The 7,357-nt window shown below is 42.7% G+C and overlaps 1 long non-coding RNA gene across 2 annotated transcripts in view; it reads left to right on the top strand.

Annotated features, from left to right (window-relative positions):
* LOC102493582 (uncharacterized) overlaps positions 1-6,638 on the top strand; it is an 18,656-nt gene extending 12,018 nt beyond the window's left edge. Inside the window, exons 3-5 of one of the 2 annotated variants that reach the window (XR_333304.1) lie at positions 515-711; positions 3,904-3,958; positions 6,344-6,638. This is a non-coding gene — a long non-coding RNA (uncharacterized LOC102493582). The remainder of the gene's footprint in view (positions 1-514; positions 712-3,903; positions 3,959-6,343) is intronic. The other variant, XR_003549878.1, reaches the window with a different exon arrangement.
* The last annotated feature ends 719 nt before the right edge of the window (positions 6,639-7,357 follow it).

The raw sequence follows: 7,357 nt of genomic DNA, 5'->3' as shown, positions 1-7,357 counted from the left end.
CTGATAGACCAGCCCTTAACTGGAAAAAAAAAACAGATCCAAGAATCATGAAATAGCTTGATTCAGAGGTTTCAATGAAATGAAATACACATAGCTGAATTAAGACCGAAAGTCCAATGGACTTAGAACAAAACAAGTAATGTCCCCGGGAATCTTCCCGTTTTCTCCATCCCTGCCACTCCTATCATGGAAGCTTCAGGAAATAAGTAAGAAAAATGGTTCATGAGCTGTCTTTGCAGAATGTTTAAGCATTTAAGAGTGCCTTAGGAAGCCGACTTTCTGGGTTTACATACGCAGATGCGATAGCTGGTAAATTTGGATACTTAACTGCCTTATGCCTCAGTCTCCTCATTTACAAAATGCCAGGCAAGGTTTTCAGGATTAAAGATAATGAATAAAAGCCAAGAAGCAGTACTCAGTTGTTTTCGCTTGCCTAGCATGCATTTCTCTTTTGCTTGTTTTTGTTTTGTTTTGTTTTGTTGGTTTTTTTCATCATGCTTATTATTTTCCTTAGGGACATTATTTTGGTGAAGGAAAATGACCCAAGTCCATCAATTAGCATTTTCTATACTCTAGACCACAGTGATTGGTTGAGAGGCGAATTCATGAGTCACGTTCGTCTAATCAAAGCCAAGTTGTGAAAGTTTGGGACCAGATAGTGGTGCAGCACTGAAACGCTCTCCAAGGCTGACCCACAGGGGAAAATTCCAGGTGAGTATCCAGAATCCTCCCTGAACTCGCTGGGCATCCAGGTGCCCATGTACCAGGGCTGGCCGAAAATAGGGGTGGGCTGTGGAATCAAGACCTTGTTGGGGCGACTGCCTTTGTCTCTTTCTATCTCTTTCACTCATGGAAGAAACACATTAAAGAAAAAGAAAAGCATATTAGTAGACATTTGCTGAAGTAAGCAGCAGGAAGGGTTTACTGTTTCCAGGGCTGTTCCTGGGAGATAGGATTAGAAGCCAAGAGCTGCTGGTAGCCTTTATGCCATTTTTGAGGAGGGATTAACCTGGCAAAGGGGAGATAAAGAGGGAAGTACAACAGAGAGGAGAGAGCCAGCACAGCCTCCAGACCAGGTTTGAGGCTCTGGATCCAGCTGTACCTTAAGTAGGTCCCAGCCTTAACTCATTCAAAACATTCCCCTCTTTCTTAAGTGAGTTTTAGCTGAGTTTCTGTCTTCTGAAAAAAGGTAGAATTACATTACTCCCTAGTATACAATGAGTACTTAGCACCCAGGTGCCAACAGTAAAACCATAATGAATGTTCAAAGAATTCATGTAATGATTATTCTTTGACTTTCACACCCAGCATGTTGTTGAAGAGACATTAATAAGAACATACTGGAGTCAGTCCTGTGGCCTAGTGGTTAAGGGAGTCAGATCGCTCATAGCCGATCACATGGTTCTAATTTTAGCCCTAGCAACTTGACACATGTGCATGTGTGCCGCATATCCTGACAGGATGGAGAAATGGACAAGGGGTTGCAGTGTGACCGCACCTCACTGGGAGGGATACTTTCTCCTGTCTCTTTCTATATTTCTCTGTCTCTCTCTGGAGAGTGTCAGTGCCCCAAGGCACTGACAAAAAATAAAACAACAACAACAAATCACATATAGCATTGGAGTTTAATTGCATGAAGGCAAGGACCAAGCTCTCAAGATATGAAGTGATAAATTTCCATTTGTCAAGGCTACCAATTGGGGACAGTCAACGTCTTTGGGGAAAAGGAACTTCTTGCATTTTTATGGATGACATTAGTGCTTCTCAAACACTTTAGAACTCTCAACTCTGTGGAGATTACATTTTGTATGTCCAGGAATGTTCTGATGCTTTTAGGGTAATGAAATGGCAACAAACGAAGCCAACCTGGGAGTGTCGCCTGGAGCTCAGCCACGACTTTCCCAGGAACTCTGTGGCAGTGAACTCCGAGGCGATCTCTGGCAAAGAATGCCCATATTTAAAAGTCCCTGCCAAGGGGCCTTCAGATCAATACTATCCCCCTGTAGCATTTCCTCACATATTACATTAAAAAGACTAATCCCTTAGAGAGTTGTAAAGATGTTTTAGTGCAGAGCATATATTATGAATGTTTCATCGTTATTCCTCAGGATTTATTTAACATTTTACTAGACAGTCCCTTCGGATTTTTGATTGATTACTAGGCAAATTAGATAAGAAAACTCTTTCTGTGAGAGATTCCCACGTAGTATCCGCAGCGGTGGTGGTGGTGATGATAGCATGTGTCTAGTGATTCCTAGTGTCAACAACCACGTTAAGCCATTCACTCGGACTGTTTCCACTTAGTTGTGACCCCTCTGAAGAAGATACAGATGAGGAACTGAGGTTTAAAAATCTCATGAGTTGGAACAACAGATGGCATAATGGTTACATTGCAAGACTCCCACATAGTCATCTGAGGTTCGAGTCCTGAACCCGACGGCTTAAAACTCACACTGGGTACATGTGTGAGCATGCCCCAAGTCCCAAGATGAGAATGTAGAAGGGAGTGAACCATGGCCATGTCCCCTGTTGTGTGTGTGGAGGGGTGATTTCTCATTTTCTGTCTATCTGTCTCTCTGTCCGACAAGCACACATGCCCTGTAGCAACAATCTCTCTTAAAAAAATAAAAGCACATGAGTCAAGATCAGAGCTTCACCCCAGAATAGTGTCACTTCAAAGTCAGTATTCTTGATACACGCTGTCTTCATGACTCATCCAATCCCGTAATGCCATTGGGAGTTGGTGGTCTGTCCCTGACCATGTTGCACTGGGAACATACAAAATGAAACAAAATGTTCAGATATGCTTCTAGGGTCAGGAGAGCCAACTCCACCCCAGACTTCAGGAATCCCAAGTCATGTAGGCAACTGTTCGGCTTCATTCTTCCCAAGAGTCTGGGGGAAAATGGAATGAAAGCATGAGTTTATTTTGTTGCAAAAAAAAAGTTAGAAATCTACACATGGCTTTTCTGTACTAGGCACTTGCCATGAACTTTTTGAAGACCCCACTTTTTGTGATTAATTTTCAGGATCAAATCAATTGAGGAAATTGTGAATTCCTTTCTGGGGTTCCCAAATACATGACTCAGTTAAAGATTCTGAAGCATCCTATAAGGAAGGGCCCAGTGTAAGCTTCTTCTACAAATGCTTTCGAAATGATCTGATTCTGGACACTTTCGGTCTGTTGTTGGAGGTGTTAGTCCCCTTCTTAAACACAGCTAATATACTGGGGGTATTGAAGGAATCCTCTAGTCCTGGTGGCTCCCTCAATAATCCCCCTCGATGACAACACAGTAAGAGATTCGGCCCAATATACCAAATATGAGGTTTCATGTGTGACTGTGATCTTTATATTTCTTCTTTTTAAACATTTTTTAAAGGTTTTTGCCATAGGGTGCATGTGCTCACCGGAGAGAAACAGTAAGAGGAAGCTGTCATTACCAGTCATACTGGTAGATGAAGGAGAGCCAAGAATGATGGTACAGAGCTTCTAGGGCCCTGCCCCAGAAACAAGGCACATTCTTCCTGCGCTCTGACGGCTGGGGCTCAGTAAAGTGGATGTGGGAGATTCAGAGGTGGGGGACTTCCTGTATTCCCCAAAGAAAAATCAAAGATTTAGATGAATACATTGTATCATCTTTGGCATGCACAGAAAGTTCATTTTGAGTAAAAACAAAATAAATAAGGCACAAAAGCCAAAATGTTTATGTAGCCATTAAACAGTACCAAAACATCATTTTAATTTAAGAGATTAGCATTGTCAAGGAGAAAATCATTCTCAGGCCCATGTGTCAGGATTTAGGCAACAGAATTAATATTTATTAAGTAGCCACTACTGTCAGTTACTTGGAGGGTGTTAATGTATTAAATCCCCCTGCAATGTCATTATTATCTGTTTCATAGATGAGGCCACTGAGAATCAGAGAGGTCAAGACACCAGTACAAGCACGCTCAGCAAGTAAGTTGCAATGCCAGCATGCAAATCCAAAACCATTCCTAAAACCTCTGCTCCTTCCTTTCCACCAACATTTTTCCAAGCAGCTTTTGCCACGTATTATTCCCATGACATGATCCTAGCCAAAACAGTCCTATGATTTAAAGCATTTGAAAAATTCTAAATACTGTATTTTCTTCTCAAAAAGTCATGATGCCTATGAGAATATTTAAAATATTTAAGTCTTGTTTTAAAGAGCCCAAAAAGACCACTTGGATGAAAGAGTTGGGTATCTCCATCGCACACATTAATACCCCATGCAATTACCTAGCATAAGTCTTAAGAAACCTTGCTTTCTTGCAGTACTTTTGCTTTCAATGTGGAATTTAATTTTACACCCACAGCCATGCCTATAATACATACTATTCTATCTAAAGCACTGCTTGGGCGTGTAACATGGTGTATCCACAGTGGTACTAGCTGGGGGATTCAGAGACAGAGGCCTGGTTCTTAGACATGGTTAGAGTACTCTATGTATTTTGATTTCATCATATATAAAAGGGGGTGATGAATTAGTTCAGGAGGAGATGGGGCACATAGACTTATCTTATATCCCCAATCAAATATGTTCTGTTTTGTTTTGCTTTGCTTAGTCTCACTTGATTTTGTTTATTTTGTGTCTCTCTGGGTTAGTTTCAGTTCAGAGTCAATATCAATTAACCCCCTCCAAGGTACTTACCTTTCTTCAGTTAGTAGTCACACCAAAAAGTGGCTTTACTTGTCCCTAGAGAAAGCGTTACTGTGGATTCACAAACACACCTTAGGTCACATTGCAGAGACCACCAGGGCTCCAAATATGCAAGCCAGATTAGTTCCAGAAACTGGAGGAGCTGAGAATCCCTACAACAGTGACTTGAGTTATGTCTCCAGCCACTGGAACTAGCTTCATTGCCCAAATGAGTCAGGAAGCACCATGGTAGGCTGCCCTTGCATGAATTTATTTATTTATTCTTAAGTATAACTATTTATTTGTTCCATAAGTGAGAGAGACAGGCATTCCTATCAGGGTTTTCATGCCACAATCCACCCTCAGCCCCAGACTGCCTGGGTCACAGGAATGTGCTGCTCACTTACATGTAGAAAGAAGTCCTTGGGCACAAATCCAGGACCTTTCCATTTGGGTCCAGTTGCATTATAGCTGCATTATGGTCTGGCCCTGCCCTTGAAATTAATTCATAAGGTCTTGTGAGCAGTTATACATTGTCGTATATCCCTGGAGTCATACTCCTTGCTTCCTGCTTCATCCCTGGGGGCTGATCTGTGATTGTACTTACTTGTGCCATGGACGACACACTTCTGTGGTTAATTCCCTCATGAAACACACTGAGTGTGGCTGCCTGGAACAGTGTGTTGATAAGGACTCCGAGGCCAGGTTGAACAGAAGCAGAGCATGTGCCGAGTGATGCATGTGTCCTCACAGACGTGAGCGCAGACTCTCATGAGCTGTGAATGTGCCATCTCAGAACTAAGGGAAACCTAAGGGCATTTTCAACTCTTACGCTCTCCTACTCAACGTGGTTCAAAAAATCAGACCAGTTACATGCTCTTCCTCCTCCCTCCAAATAAAGTGTGGGGGTGAAAGGGCAGGCCGTAGACCTGGGTAACCTGCAAGGTCTGTGGCATTTCCTCAAATCCAAGCATGAGGAAGGGCTAGCTCTGTAGACAGCCCTTCTGTAGACAGAAGCGTCGCTGGGAGAAGCTACAGGGCATTTCGTGAGAAGTGATAGTTGAGCTGGGTTTTGGAGACTATGCATAGTCTTGGCAGGCAGAGGAAAGGACAGGCCCTCCAGACAGAAGAAACACCATTGCTAGGGAGTGACAAAATGAAGGTTGTTTAGTGATGACGAGTGCCTAGGACAAGCGCAAGAATTTGGGGACGTTAGGCACTAAACAGAGATAAATACAAAGGGTCTTCTAAATGTTTGTAGAAAATGTGTACTATGAAAACAAAAAAGATTTATGTGTTTAAAAAAAAATTTGCGCCAAAATAAACTCAGACTTGAATTCCTTTTCCCACAAATGGGCAGTTCCCTTTTTGAAGTTCATTCACAGAGACAAGGAGCAGGCCGAAGCCAGGCAGGTGGGGATCAGATACCCACTTTGTAAGGGGGTGAAGGCTGAACTCTGCTAGCAGCTCACTTGCTGGTGTTTCTGCAGTGGTGCTTGGTGGTGCCTGGAGTGATGGCCACCCGAGAGTGTATGTGGAAGAACTGCTCTTTCAGTGGCCTGGTCACCTGCCTACAATTGACAGATCTGGCAGTGGCATCTGTCCCTTCTGCCTTCCCCTAGCTGCCCAGGGCTCCTTTCTCGGGGTTGGGCCTAATGAAATGTTTCCTGTTTTAATTTCAGCTCTGCTGGGAGGAGCTCTTTTATCTCGGCTCCTTTCTGCCATCAAAGCCCACTCAGCGTTGAGTAGCTGCCCGCCTCCTCGCTGGTCCTGTCCTCCCCAGAATCCTGCCTGGAGGATTTAATTCAGAGTCTCAGAAGACAAGCAAGGGGCTGCTTTTGATTGATCAGTCAAACACAATCCCTTCACAATTGTCTTTGGAGACAGAGGCTCTAGACATGAAAGATGAAAAACAAGAGATGCCAGCTTGGTTTAAGGTGGAAGTTTGGACTGGATCTTTCTGTTCTTCCTTCAGCTCAGAACAAAAATAAAATAAAAACTTTCTCTTTCAGTTCAATCAGTGCATTGTTTTCTTGTCTACCCATCTTGTTCCATTTCCCAAGTGCATTTTTTGCTATTTCATAAGTAATAAAAACCGTCTAACATTTATTGAGGTTCCTCTGATCATGTGTGTATAGTAGGCACTCTCCTTATACTGACCCACTTAATCTTAACCACCATCTTACAAAGTGAGTACCAATATTAATCCTATTTTACAGATGGAGACACTGAGTCAGGAGGTCCTAAGTGATCTGTCCCTGGAAACACAAGAGACAGAGAGGGGAATTAATATCAGGCAAGCTTATTCTAGAGCTCCCCCTCTTGGGAACATGCTATGCTGTGACCTTGACATTCCATCATTGAGGTGACATTCTGTAGGCTGATTTTCAGCAAGGAATCATTAAAGTTTTTTGCAAATATCTCCTTCATGCAATGGACAAGAGGTAGTGAGTCACTCATGAATTAAATAAAACCAAAGATAAAGCCTCAAAGACTTGAGATTCACTTTGAGGGAGGTCTCCCAAGCTCGGGAGACCTAACATGTAAGTCTAGAAAATGGACAAAGAAATTGGTAGGTTTGGCAACCTTGGAGGTGGTGGAGGAGCAACTTAATAGTAGAGTAGAGAAATAATTCATAGAATGGAAAACACTGCCATATGAGAAGCTGGATTTTTTAACTCACTTTCTATAGCTCC

Source organism: Tupaia chinensis, unplaced genomic scaffold (assembly GCF_000334495.1).
Source record: "Tupaia chinensis unplaced genomic scaffold, TupChi_1.0 Scaffold000042_1, whole genome shotgun sequence".
NCBI classification, from domain to species: Eukaryota; Metazoa; Chordata; class Mammalia; order Scandentia; family Tupaiidae; genus Tupaia; species Tupaia belangeri.
Note: the sequence above shows the minus strand (reverse complement) of the source record. Positions and strands in the feature narration are given on the sequence as shown.